Source organism: Ursus maritimus (genome assembly GCF_017311325.1).
Source record: "Ursus maritimus isolate PB19 chromosome X unlocalized genomic scaffold, ASM1731132v1 scaffold_X1, whole genome shotgun sequence".
NCBI lineage: Eukaryota > Metazoa > Chordata > Mammalia > Carnivora > Ursidae > Ursus > Ursus maritimus.
The window spans coordinates 74,224,843-74,239,888 of record NW_024423319.1 but is presented as its reverse complement, the minus strand read 5'-3'; the positions used below and the strand labels follow the sequence as shown (position 1 = coordinate 74,239,888).

The 15,046-nt window shown below is 39.3% G+C and overlaps 1 protein-coding gene across 2 annotated transcripts in view; it reads left to right on the top strand.

Moving 5' to 3' along the window:
* The window catches only part of HDAC8 (histone deacetylase 8), a 219,738-nt gene that overhangs the window by 139,629 nt on the left and 65,063 nt on the right, over positions 1–15,046 (top strand). The window lies entirely within an intron of this gene.

Sequence of the window (15,046 nt, the reverse complement as noted above, 5' to 3'; positions counted from 1 at the left end):
AACAATAGAATAAATCCAAAGAAAGACACAAAAGAAAAATGTATTAAGATAGAAAACAATGTAGAAAAGATCACCAAAACCAAGAATTAGTTATTTTAAAAGAAAAATAAATTGACAAACTTGAGGAATATTGATCAAGAAAAAAAGAGAAAGAAATAAGGTCCACTTAAACATTGTTAGGAAAGGGTGACATTCCTACAGATGTTGTAGATTAAAATTTTAGTAAGAGAATACTTTGAACCACTTCATGTCAAAATTTTAAAAGTGTAGACCAAATGAACAAATAACTAGAAAAAGGTAAGTACCAAAACTGATTCAAAAAGAAATAGAAAACATGAGTAGTTATATAAGCATTAAATAAATTCAGTCAGTAATTAAAATATTCCCAGAAGGAGAACCACTAAGTCTAGATGGTTTTGTCAAATATTCAGAAAAGAATTAATTCCAATATTATGAAAATTGTTCCAAAGAGTAGGGAAAAAGGAACATTTCCAAGCTCATTCTGTGAGACTAATATAACCTTAATACCAAAACCACACAGGGGTAGTATTGGGAGTGTGCCTGACTTGTTGGATGAAGAGCAAGAACAGCGTGTCTGGATTTGAGTGAATGAGAGGAAGAATAGTAGATGATGAGGTCAGAGATTTAACAAGGAGCCAGAAATGTAAGGCCATGTAGATTACCGTAAGAACTCTAGTTTTTACTCTGCTAGTCCCTGGTTGAACAGGGGGCAAAAAAATATAAACTCCCTGCACTATGAAAACAGCCTCCAAATCACAAAGATCCAATGATTAAGGTTAAAAATCTTAGTAGTTTAGGAGGCTTACACACAACCTTGACAATAAGTGGCTTGTGCCAACCCAGGGTAGTCAGGCTAAAAGATAAAAACAAGGGAGAAAGGGGTGCCTGGGTAGCTCACTTGGTTAGGCATCTGCCTTTGGCTCAGGTCATGGTCCCAGGCTCCTGGGATCAAGTCCCGCATCGGGCTCCCTGCTCAGTGGGGAGCCTGCTTCTCCCTCTCCGTCTGCCTGCTGCTCCCCCTGCTTGTGCTCGTTCTCTCTCTCTCTCTCTCTGACAAATGAATAGATAAAATCTTAAAAAAAAAAAACAACAAGGGAGAAAATCTGAGCAGAAACATCAGAAGCTTCACACTTCAGGGAGGATAAACTTCACAAAGTTCATTCAAGTTATTAAACAAATAACCAAGCAATTAACAAACATCACCTCTGGGATGAGGTGGGGAATCAGTATTCTAGAATTCCTACCATATATTATCTCAAATGTCCAGGTTTCAGCAAAAAATTACAAGACATGCAAAAAAAAAAAAAAAAAACAGGGAAGCGTGACCCATACACAGAGGGGGAAAAAAAAGAGAAGCAGTGAAAACAATCTTTGAAGAGGCTTAGACAGTAAACTTAGCGGACAAAGATTTCAAAGCAGTTCTTATAAGTATGTTCAAAGCACTAAACATAACCATGCTTAAAGAAGTAAAGGGTGGTATGATGCGAATGTTTCAACAAATATAGATTATCAACAAAGAGATGGAAATTATAAAAAAGAACTAAAAGGATATTCCGTAACTGAACAGTACAATAACAAATGAAAATTTGCTAGAAGGCAGCTACAGTAGATTTGAGTTGGCAGAAGAAAGAATCAGTGAACTTGAAGATATATCAATAGAAATTATGCAATCTGAAGAATAGAGAAAAAATGAAGAAAGATGAACAGAGCCTCAAAGAAATGTAGGATATAGCTGAGTGCATCAACATATGCATAATGGTAGTACTGGAAAGAGAGGAGAGTGCAAAAAGGACAGAAAAAGATATTCAAAGAAATAATTGCTGAAAACCTCTCAAATTTAATGAAAAACATCAATCTATACCCCCAAGAAACTCAAATAATTCTCAGTAAAGACAAAGAGATCGTACCCAGAACCATCACAGTAAAACGCTGAAAGACAAAGAGAAAATCGTGAAAACAGGAATAGAAAAAAAGACTCGTTATGTGCACGGGAACCCCAATAAGATTAATAACTGACTTCCTATGAGAAACAATGGAGGCAAGAAGGCGGTAGGATGGTATAGTCAAACCATTGAAAGTTTTTCAAAAAAAACACCAAGAATTATATATTGAGCAATAATGAAAGTGAAATAAAGACATTCCCAAATAAGAAAAAAAAAACCCTGAGAGAATTCACTGCTAGCATACCTTTCTTAAAAGAAATACTAAATAAAGTTTCTTGTGGCTAAAAGCAACTGATGTCAGACAGTAATGTGAATCCATACGAAAAACAAAGAAATCTGTTGAAAGTAATTATGTGAATAATTAGAAAAGACCATATAATTGCATATTTATTCCTCTTTCCTCTCTTGATTGATTTAAAAAGCAATTGCATAAAAGTGTTGGAACTGTAATATACAGAAATACAATATATTTGGCAATAACAGCATAAAGGAGAGGGATGGGAACAAAGTTGATTGGAATAAGAAAATGACACTAGATAGTAACTCAAATCCACAGGAAGAAATGAAAAGGACCAGAAAAGCAAATAAGAATATTAATAAACACTTAAAATATGTATTTGTTTTCCTTTCTTTTCTCATCAGCCTTTTTAAAGAGAAAATTACACAAAGTAATAATTACAGCAATGGATTGTTGGATTTGTAACATATACAGACATATATGTATGTATAATGATAATATTAAAAAGAGGGGGAGGCAATGAAGCTATTTAAAATGTCTGTATTTCACTGGAACTAAGTCAATATAAATCTAAAGTAGACTCTAATATGATATACATATATGCCCTAGAGAAACCACTAAGAAAATAACTCAGAAATAAAGAATTTAAAAATCATGAAAGGAATCAAAATGTTAAGAAAATATTCACCCAATACAAAGGAAGATAACAAAAACCAAAAAAACATGACATATAGAAAACAAAAGCAAAATGGCAATGTAAATTCAGACACATCAATAATACTAAATGTGAGTAAATTAAACATTCAGCCAAAAGACAAATATTGTCTGACTGGATTAAAAATAGACAAGATCCAACAATATGCTGTCTACAGGAGGCATGGTTTCCATTCAAAGATACAAAAAGGTTGAAAGTAAAAAAAGGAAAATGATACACCATACAAACAATAACCATTTAAAAGCTGGAGTGGTGAAACTAACATCAAAAAATAGACTTTATAACAAAAAAAATTACTGGAAATGAAGAGGGACATTTCATAATGATAAAAGAGTCAATCTGTCAGGAAGATACAATTATAAAAATACATCACCTAACAACAAAGCCCCAAAATGCATGAAGCAATACTTGACAGAACGGACAGAGTGCAAGGGAGAAATAGACAAACAATAATGATTTGAGAATTTCGTACTCACTTTCAATAATGGATAGAACAACTAGGCAAAAGATCAAGGGAATAAAATACTTGAACAACACTAAACTAGACTTGACATTCATCTAAGAATACTCCACTGAGGGGCGCCTGGGTGGCACAGCGGTTAAGCGTCTGCCTTCGGCTCAGGGCGTGATCCTGGCGTTATGGGATCGAGCCCCACATCAGGCTCCTCTGCTGTGAGCCTGCTGCTTCCTCTCCCACTTCCCCTGCTTGTGTTCCCTCTCTCACTGGCTGTCTCTATCTCTGTCGAATAAATAAATAAAATCTTAAAAAAAAAAAAAAGAATACTCCACTGAAAAATAGCAGAATACACACTCTTCTCGTGTGTACATGAATTAGTCTCTAGAATAGACCATAGGCTAGGTCATAAAGCATAGAAAGAGTGAAATCATACAAAGTATGTTTTCGGACCACAATGGGATGAAAGTAGAAATCAATAACAAAAGGAAATTTGAAAATTCACAAATATGTGGAAATTTAACAGTACTAACATTAAGAAACCTCAATAACCAATGGGTCAAAGAAGAAATCACAAGGGAAATCAGAAAATACTTTGAGAGGCACCTGGGTGGCAAAGTTAGGCATCTGCCTTTGGCTCAGGTCATGATCCCAGAGTCCTGAGATTGAGCCCCGTGTTGGGCTCCCTGCTCAGCAGGGGAGTCTGCTTCTCCCTCTCCCTCTGCCCCTCGCCCTGCTTGTGCTCTCTCTCTCTTGCTCGCTCTCTCTCAAATAAATAAATAAAAGCTTAAAAAAAAAGAAAATACTTTGAGATGAGTGAAAATGAAGGAATGACATACCAGAACTTCCAGGATGCAGCCAAAACAGTGCTCAGAGGGAAATTTGTGGCTAAAAACCCCTATGTTAAAAAGAAAGATCTCAAATCAACAACCTAACCTTTCACCTTATGAAACCCCAAAAAGAAAAGAAAAGTAAACCCAAAGCAAACAGAAGGAAGGATATTTAAAAGAATGGGGGGGGTGCCTGGGTGGCTCAGTCGGTTAAGTGTCTCCCTTTGGCTCAGGTCATGATCCCAGGGTCCTGGGATCGAGCCCTGCATCAGGCTCCTTGCTCAGTGATGAGCCTAATTCTCCCTCTCCCTCTGCCTGCCACTCCCCCTGCTTGTGCCTGTGCGCTCTCTCTCTCTCTCTCTCTCTCTCTCTGTTAAATAAATAAATAAATAAATAAATAAATAAATAAATAAATAAATAAAATCTTTAAAAGAAAAAAGACTAGAGAGGGAGTAAATGAAATAGAGAATAGGAAAAAAATAGAGAAAATAAATGAAACTGGAAGTTATTCTTTGAAAATACCAACAAAATTGACAAACCTTTAAGTAGATGGACCAGGGGAAAAAGAGACAAGTTCAAATTACTAAAATCAGAAATGAAAGTCAAGGCATTACTACCAATTTTACAGAAATAAAAAGGATCATATTACAATTCAATAGCAAAAAAAAACCAATTTGATTAAAAAATGGGCAGAGAACCTGAATAGAGATTTTTTTCCAGATAATACATAGACATGGCCAACAAGTACCCCCCTAAAAAAAAGTGCTCAACATCACTAATCATCAGGGAAATGCAAATCAAAACCACAATGAAATACCACCTCATGTCTGTTAGGATGTCTTATCAAAAAGACAAGAAATGACAAGTGTTGGAGAGAATGTGAAGAATAGGAAACCTTTTTGCACTCTTGGTGGAAATGGAAGTTGGTGCAGAAAACAGCACAGACGTTCATTAGAATAAAAATAGAACTACCATTTGATCAGCAATTCATGGGTATTCTTCTGGGTATTTATCCAAAGAAAATTAATACACTAATTTGAATATATGTATCACATGTTCTTTATCCATTCATCCATCAGTGGACACTTAGGTTGTTCTCTCTCTCTCTCTCTCTCTCTCTCTTTCTCTCACACACACACACACGGGAATACTATTCAGCCATTAAAAAGAATGAAATCTTGCCATTTGCAACAATATGGATAGACCTGGAGAGCATTATGCTAAGTGAAATAAGTCAGAGAGAGGAAGACAAATACCATATAATCTCACTTTGCATGGAATCTTTTTTAAAAAGCTCAGAGAACAGATTGGTGGTTGCCAAAGGAGGAGGGGTGTGGGCAAAATGGGTGAAGGAGATCAAAAGGTGCAAATTTCCAATTTTAAAATAAATAAGTCATGGAGATGTAATTTGCAGCACAGTGACTATAGTTAATAATACTGTGTTACATATGTTAAAGTTCCTAAGACAGTAGATCTTAAAAGTCCTCATCACAAGAAAAAAATTTTGTAACTATGTGAAAAAAGGATTATAAGAGGAATACTCTGAATAATTGTATGCCAACAAATCACATAACCTACATGAAATGGGGAAATTCCTAGAAAGGCACAGACAACCAAAACTGAAGACTCAAGAAGAAATAGAAACTCTGCACAGGTCTTTAACAATTAAACAGATTGAATTAATGATCAAAACCCTCCCACCAAAGAAAGGTGCAAGATCACATGGCTTCACTGGTAATTTCTACCAAATGTTTAAAGAAAAATCAAAAGCAATCCTTTCAAACTCTTCCAAAAAATAGAAAAGAACACTCCTAACAAATTTATGAGATGATTATTTCAGATTTCAAAACTTAAAACAAAGCTAAAGTAATCAAAACAGTGTGGTACTGACATGAGGATAGAGATAGATCAAGACAACTCAGTACAGGAAAAAAAATAGTCTTTTCAGAAATCACAGAAATGGTGTTGAGACAACAAGCAAAAGAATGAAGTTGGACCTTTACCTCCCATCACATATAAAAATTAACTCAAAATGTATCAAAGAACTAAACGTAAGAGCCAAAACTATAAAACTCTCGGAAGAAAACATTGGTGTAAATCTTCACGACCTTGTATTAGGCAATACAACACCAAAAACATAAGCAACAAAAGAAAAAATAGATAAATTGGACTTCATCAAAGTTAAAATTCTTCTCTGCTACAAATGATATCTTCAAGTATATGGGAGGACAACTCCTAGAATGGGAGAAAATATTTGCCAAATCATATATCTGACATAGGACTTGTATCTAAAATATGTAAAATACAAAAACCCTTACAACTCAATAATAAAAGACAAATGATTCAATTTAAAAATAGGCAAAGGATCTGGATAAGAAGTAGATACAAAAAAAGACATACAAATGACCAACAGGGACATGAAAAGATTTTCAACAACATTAATCCTTATAGAAGTGCAAATCCAAACCACAAGATACCACTTCATACCTACTAGGATGTCTACAGTAAAAATGACAGATAATAATGAGCAGTAACAAAGATGTGGAGAAATGGAAGCCACATACACCTCCAGTGGGAATGTAAGATGGTGCAGCTGCTTTGGAAAACAGGCTGGTAGTTCTTCTAAAGATTAAACGTAGAGTTACCTTATGACTCAGCAATTCCATTCCTAGGTATATACCCAATGAAAACATATGCCCACACAAAAAAATTGTAAACAAATGTTCATAGCAGCATTATTCGTATTAGCCAAAAAGTAGAAATAGCCTAAATGTCCGTTAACTGATCAATGCATAAGTAAGGTGTGGTATATCCATACAACGGAACATTATTTGGCAATAAAGAGGAATGAAGTACCTGAAGTAAAGACCATATATTATACGATTCCATGTGAAATGTTCAGAATAGATAAACCTATAAAGACAAAAAGTACATTAGTGGTTGCCTAGGGCAAAATGAGGTGAGGGGATAAAGAGTGACTGCTAATGAATACTAGTTTCTTTTAGGGGGAACAAAAATACAAAATTAGTAGCAACGGTCACATAACGCTGTGAATATACCAAAAGACATTGACTTGTACACTGAAAGAGTGAATCTTTTGGTATGTAGATTATATCTCAATAAAGCTGGTTTTTTAGAAGATATTTATTTATTTATTTATTTAAGAGAGAGAGAGAGAGAGAGACAGAGATAGTGAGAGAGAGCACAAGAGGGGAGGAAAGGGAGAAGCAGGCTCCCCGCTGAGCAGCGAGCCAGATGCAGGGGCTCTATCTCAGGACCCCAGGATCACAACCTGAGCTGAAGACGTTTAACCGACTGAGCCACCCAGGCACCCCTCAATAAAGCTGTTTTTTGAAAAGATAATGGTGGCTTGAACTAGAGTGGTATCAGTGTAGATTATGAGACGTGAAATGAATCTCTGTATATTTTGAAGGTAGAGTGAGGAGGATTATCTGACGTACCATGAGTGGTATGAGAGGAAGCAAGGACTCAAAGATTTTGCTCTGAGCAACTGGAATGGTGGGAGTGAGCAACCGAGGTAGAGAAGACTGTGGGAGGCACAGTTTCAGGTAATTAGAGTTCAGTTCGGCCATGTTGAATTGCAGTAGGTCAAAGAAATATATATATATCTCATTTGTGTATGTGTGTGTGTACCAGTCATCTGCGTGTGTATAGCATATACAATGATTAATCCAGACAGTGAGTTGAACTAGCATTGCAAAATTGGGTGTTAACATATAGATAGAATATAAAACCATGAGAATGGATGGGATCACCAAGGGAGTGTGGATAGCTAGAAAAGAGAAGAGGTTTGAGGGCTGGCCCCAGGGACAGTCCATAATTGAAGTGTTGGGGAAATGAGAAAGAATAAGAAGACTGAGAGAGAATAACCAGTGAGGTAAGAAGAGAATCAAAAGTGTGTGCCGTCCTGGAAGCAAAGTAAAGAAAGTGTTTTAAAGAGAAGGTAGTGATCAACTGTGTCATATACTGCTGACAAACCAAGGGAGATGAGGACTGAGATTTGACCATTGGATTTAGCAACCGAGCAGTCATGGGTCACCTTGCCAAGAGCAGTTTTGATGGAGCTAAGTGGAAAAGTCTGATTGGAGTACATTTCAGAGAGAATGTAGAAAGATAAGTCTCATTTCTATACACCAACAACAAGAACCAAGAATGCCATTTTAAAAAGATACTGTAGCGATAAAAATAGAAGTTATCTATGAAGAAAATCTAATAAGAGATGTGCCAGAGATCCTTTATGGAGGAAGTTATAAAACTGTTGAAATACAGAGCTGTGTCCTGTTCACAGGTAGGGCTACTCAGTATTGTAAAGATATCCTTTCTCCCTGAATCAACCGTAGTCAGTGTTACTCCAGGGTTTTTCGTGGAATTTGACAAGCCAGTTCTAAAATTTATATCGGAGTGCAAAGACAAAGCCAAGGCATTCTTGAAGAGCAGCAAAGTAGAAAAACTTATCCTGTTGGATATTAAGATTCCAAATACAGCTATAGTACTTAAAAGAGTGTAATATAGGACAGAGGTTTGACAAATAGGCTAAGAGACCAGGATAGAAAACTCAAAAATAGACCTATACCTATTTGGAAATTTGATGTATGACAGGTAGCATTGCAGATCAGTGGGGGAAAGGATTAACTCTTTAATAACTGATGTTGGGGAAAATGGTTATCCACAAGGAAATAATAAAATTAGATTCCCACCTCACATCAGACACGAAAATCAATTCTGAGTGCATGAAATACTTCAAACTTTTAGAAGAAAATATACCTTGGGGGTTCTCAACTGACAGTTCATCCAGTAAGGAACATTTGAAAACGTCTGGGAGGGTTCAGGCTTGTTATGATGAGGGAAACGATGCTAACGGCATTCGGTCCCCAGGGTCCAGGGAGGCTAAGTGTCCTGCAGTGTGAGAGGCAGCCCCACACAAAGGAGAATTGTCCTGCCCCGTATGCCCGTCACCTCCCCACTCACAGAGAAACACTGATATAGAAAATTTTCTCTGTGATCTTGGGATCAGAGAGAATTTCTGTAAAGCAATGTAAAAAGCACCAACCCTAAAGGAAAAGAATAATAAATGTAATGACACTAAACTGAAGTGACTCCATTTGCCAAAAATCGTAAGGTGAAAAGACAAGTCACAAAGTAGAAGAACATACTTAGCACTCATATAACTGGCGATGTATTAATATTTGAAATATGCAAACTTTATGTACCGATACACAGAAAAGAAAATCCAGGGAAAAAGTGGCAAAACGATATGAACAAGCCTTTCACGGAAGAGGAAATCGTTCCGAAAAGATGCGCAGTTCATTAGTACTCGAGGAGATGCAAACGAAAACCACAACGAATGACCCGAAGAAACCCAAAACAAAATTCCATTTTAACCCAGATTGGAAAAAATAACATAAATCAAACAATACTTAGTGTTAGGGAGGATGTGGAGCACTTTGTGATAATGCGGAACACTCACACTTCTAGCGGGAGTGTATGCTGGGCAACGACTTTGGAAAACAATTTGCATCAGCTAACAAATTTGAACATGGGTCTACTTTACAACTCCTTGATTCCACCCCTAGAAACAGGCCTTGGAGAAACTTGGGCGAGTGTGTTGTCAAGAAAGTTTCTAGCAACACTGTTGAGCATAGCAAATAAAGAAGTAAATAAATAACTAGGAACAACAGCTGTCCATCAACAGCAGTGTGTCTCTGTTGTGGTAGGACCTACACAACGGAGTACTAGGCAGCAACGAAAATGAGTGAACCACTGCGGCACATCACAATGTGCAAGGTTCTCAGACACCGTTTTGAATAAAAGCAACATCGCAGAAAAGTTGAGTACAATACCAACGTTTACCGTTCAAGCAGAATTAAAGAGTACATTGTTTAGAGCTACTTGTATACCTAGGAAGACTACAGAGAAATGCAAGGGGGTGACTTTTAAAAGGTCGTGGTAGTGGGGACGTCCGGGAGCAGAGTAGGTAGGGTGGTGGGCCAGAGAGGAGCCTGCCGGGAGCTGCAACGGGACTTGGTAATATTCTGTTCAGGTGGCTGGGGGGCGCCCAGGTGTTTATTATTATGCTTCATAACTTATGTATTAAGTATTTTTCATGTGGAAGTTGCATACAGATATGATTTACATATATTAAGCAGTCTGTGAAATTGCATTGTTTCTTTCAACGAAGAATGGAGGAGAATCCTCTCCTGAAACTTTCAGGCTGGGACCGGTAAAAGAGCGAGAGACTCTCTTGTAAGCAGCCACCATCTGGTCACAGCAGCGGTGTTGCCTTTGTTTCTCGCCAGTCTTAGGCTGCGGGCTATGGAGCCAAAGGCAGGCTGCAAACGGTGTATGGCCTTGCCTCCATTAGGTCAGGAATGTAGGAAGAAGCGCTCCTTCTCTTATGATCAAAGGTGTGCTTAGCCACCGAGCTGCCAACATTGTCACGAGATAGCATTGGAAATAGCCAGGAGAAAAACACAGACTTTGCCACTGTGGCTACGTTTGGGGGTCTCTGAAGGTGGGCTGGTGGGAGGGCGGACGGAAAACGCTGGGCTAGTGAAAGAGAGACCATTGCTTTCTAATGGCATCCTCACTAGCTCATGTGACCCTGGGCGATTCACTTCCCTGCCTCAGGCTCACATTCCTCCCCAGTCCCCTTCAGGGTTTAACTAGAATGCACTTTAAAGTCGCTGCCAGTCTAAACACTCAAAGATTGCGATTGATAAGTCCACTTGAGGGGAAAATGGTTTGCCTATCTACACTCCTAGTCGCCAGGTTGGCGAATAATTAAGCTCCTCTCTACTGATCAGAGTTGTCGAAAGTCTTGCTGAATTGGCTCTCTTCGTGGTGTGGAAAAACCAACCAATGTGCATCTACAAATGGCCATTCTGGAGTAAGAAACTCCCATTTACACAGTTAACCTTGAGAATATAAATAGAAGTAGAAGCAAACTGTCCCCATGCCTGCGTAGCCCAGCCTCCCTCCTCCAGACTACCTCTGATTACAGAGCGTTTTATCTCTTTCTACGTAAGCCTCCCTTAGGCATCCTCCCTCATGTGCCTGTTCGGAGGGAAAAAAATGTCTCTGTCAAGTTTCCCCCACATAACCTCCCTTACCTCTACATCTCTTTCTGCGCTGAACAGCCACTATCTCTACCGAGAGAGACTTGCATAAGCAAAATGAGCTTTGTCATTTGGGGAATGGACCAAGGGTTAAATTAAAGAGACAGCTGTCTATACAACTGGCTAGAAGGAGCGGAGGGGCCGCGGCATTTGTGGCAGCTGCTTGTCATTCGTCCTCCTTCCCGCTGTTTGTCTCCCTTCCACCCCTCTGGCCAGGGGTGCCAAGCTGCAAACCTCTCTGAGCTCCTGGGAAGTTTCAAGTAGTGCGCCGGGGCTCGGGTAACCAAACTTCCTCTGTCAGAACTTCCTTTGGCCAAAAGATGTTTAAGTCTCAAGTTGGGAACTGGAAAGGAAGTGTAAAATGTACAAGCCACTTTTTCCTCACTTGCAGACCATCACCCTCTCCTTCTTCGAAATCTTCCAGGCTTGTTTAAGCAATATTTTGCTCTTAGTGCTTTTTCTCTCCCTTGAACTATAGTTTTGTTTTGTTTTGTTTTGTTTTGTTTTGTTTTGTTTTGTTTTTCTTAGCAGCGCTTTTGAGGAACGGCTTTTCTAAAGGAAAGAGAGACTATGTGTTACTCTGGGTGAGTCACTGTTGTTTAGTGGATGCTGGTGAGAATCTCAAAGATTAACAAAGATTGCCAAGGGCGGCTGCAGTCCAGTCCCCAAGTGCTCCCATGATTTGCCCCCCTTCCCTGTTTAGGGTGAAAATAATCAGGGACAAGAAGAGGAGGGGATTTATGTGAATAAATAAGATACTGTCTTCCAGCCAAAGCAACATTCAGATTCTCAGCTGGCAGAGGAATTCTTGAGCCTGATCCGCAGTGGAAGCATGAGCAAACTGCTAAATGGAATGCAAAGAGAACCCTGAGCTTAATCTCCGTTCCAGTCAGTCTACAGAGGAGTCTCAGAGCAGTACTATTCCTGGAAGGTGAAGTGCTTACCCACACACTGCCCCACCCCCAGCGTGAGAAATCCAGGGCCTCCATGACTGTGCCAGGACCCTGGCTCTTATTTCTGCAGTCCAGTTGCTTTGGTGAAATAGGAGTGTTCAGTGCCTAGCCATGAAAGAACCACTCTGAAAGCAGTTTATAAACTGTAAAGTACTGGGGGGGGGCGGGGGTCAGGTGGCCCTGTCACTCACTCATTTTTGTTGTATACTGCACTCCTTCAGTTGTCTTTTCTCATTATCCGACAAAAACCACAGAATGTTGTGGTGAGAGGTAGGCCCTGCATGTCATCCGTCATGCACAAGTCCCAAAAAATAGAAGCAGAAATCAGCCATAATTTTGGATTTCCCGGTCTATGCATGGAGAGCTCTTGCCAGTCAGCAACCTCACAGACATGTCACAAAATGGTCAAGACATGACCCTAAGAAAGCTTTGGGGGGAGGGATGGCTGGAAAGCCTTTCTGAAGGACAGACTCTCAATTTCCACATGCTGTTATGACTTCGGCATTGGAGTAGAAGCCCTGGTGTTTAGACAGCCTTTGGTTCAGATGTTGAATATCTAATGACTCCGTATGAGTCTGCTCTGTAGCGAGGTGAAGGCAGTTGTGCCATGGTCCCTGCATACGGCGCTGGGCTCTGCCCACAGTAACTGGACAGCAAGATCAAAGAGCCAAACCCCATCCACTGTGCATCCTTGGGCCGTAGTAAAGGACATCCACCTCTGGCTAGCACCTCACCCGGGCTCTACTTTTCATGAACAAAAAACCTTGAAATTCATGATAAATTAAATTAAAAAACAAGAACTTCGTCTTCCCATGCACCCATCTGCCCATTGTTTATTTTGAGCTTGTACTTAATAGCAGTTTCCAGAACAGAGTAATCCCTACGTAGCGACAAAGATGGCTCTAATACCAGAGCATAGCAGGGAGGAACTTTGCACTCCTTCCCTCCCCAGCCTCCTTTTCCCAGAGCCCATCCAGCTGACAGGTGCCAGAAGGGAAGAGATGTTAGCAAATGTTCTTTTCCAGCCCCAAAGAAGCTGTCCCAAAAGGGAGACAGAACAAGGCAGCTCATAAAATCCTTCAACTGAGGGGTGTAGCGAGACCTATCTAATTACACAAGATTAGAAACGGTTCAACTTGTTGAGAATGTGCTACATGTGAAATGAAATAAAAGGACACTTCTTGTACCCCAGAATGATACTACATTGGGAGGAAAGTACAAAGGGGTTTGTTCATGCTATCACTAACAACAGTGTTTCTCATCCAACATTTTCGACACATCTGGCTCTAATGTGGTGGTCTGAGTGAAGTAAGTTAACTTTTTACCCACTGTTCTGGCCCTCCTTTTCTTTCTTCGCTGTGCAGTTCCGCTTGTGTTGGCATTGTCCTTCTCTCACCCATCCCTCCCCAAGGTAACAGAGATAGAAGAGGGTTGCCCTGAGGAACTTGGCTTCTTTCTGGACTCATGATTGTTTTACTGTTCAGATAGCACTAACAATGATTGGGAAGTTAGACCAGTCTTATTTGTGCCAGCTGAATTCAACAGATCTTAGCTTTGGCCTTCTACCCAATTTGTTAAACTACTTACACTGAATAAGAATTCCCTGAGTGATTGATGAGTCAAAAAAAAATCCTGATTTCGAAAATCAAGGAAGGATCACCTCAATTACTCTTCACTAACATGCTCAGGGAATCTGGTGTCTGCCTAACAAGTTTCCAGCCAAGAAGGGAGTAATTGACCATTCTGTACCCGCATTGGAAAAAAAAAAAAAAAAAAAAAAGCATTTGGTCTTTACATACTGAAAGTCTATGAGATAGATGTATTTCCCGTGAATATAGATCTTTCAACGTACAAAATGAGTTTTCTTCTACACGTCCCTTGTCAGAACAGAAAAAGGGTTTTACTCTCCCACAACCAGAGAAACATAGTAGGATTTTGCAAATGGCTATGGTTAGAAGCCAAAGTTTCTATATTTTTTTAGTTCTGTGATACAAAACAAATGTTCATGTTTACCCATCTTTTTACCTTCTTTAAATTTGTGCCTCACAAGACTTTGCAAACACCAAAATGTGTAAGTCTAAGCTGACAGGGATTGTCTACTGTGATTATAAGGTACAATTTAAATTGTGCTTGGTCTTGACTTTTTTTTTTTAGGACTTTTTCATGTGTTCTGAATTCTCTCTGGACTACAGATTGTGGTTGGAAGGAAAGGGTCATGAATGATCTACAGGTCCTCTGAAAGGTGCAGTCTTCTCAGGGGCCTTTTGATGTATTTTTCCTGTCCGAAAACAATCCAACAGGGAACTTCTGTAACAAATGCCCGAGCCCCAACGAGTAACTAATATTGGGACATTTTATGCCCTCTGGCAAGCCGGGGGTGGTGGTGATGGTTTGGGGCATGTGTACCATTCAATGCCTGGAACATCACAAGGATGTCTGTCTGGGTAGGGCTGATGCTTGCTGCTTGGCACCATGAAGGGGCTAGCAAGAATAGCTATCTATAGCCTTTATCTAAAAGAAGCCTCACTTTTAGCAAACCTTCATTAAACGCATACTCTGTGCAAAGTCTTGTTAGGTTTCTGTAACATTCTCTGTAATGTGTTATTAGATCTATTTTTCGAAGTGGTCAGGGAATGTCACCGATAATTTCCTGACTACTGCTACACATGGGCATGGTGCTGGGGATACCAAGATGAATCGGAAGTGTTTCCCGACTTATGGAGCTCAGAGTAAAGTGTGAGAAAGGAAAAAAAAAA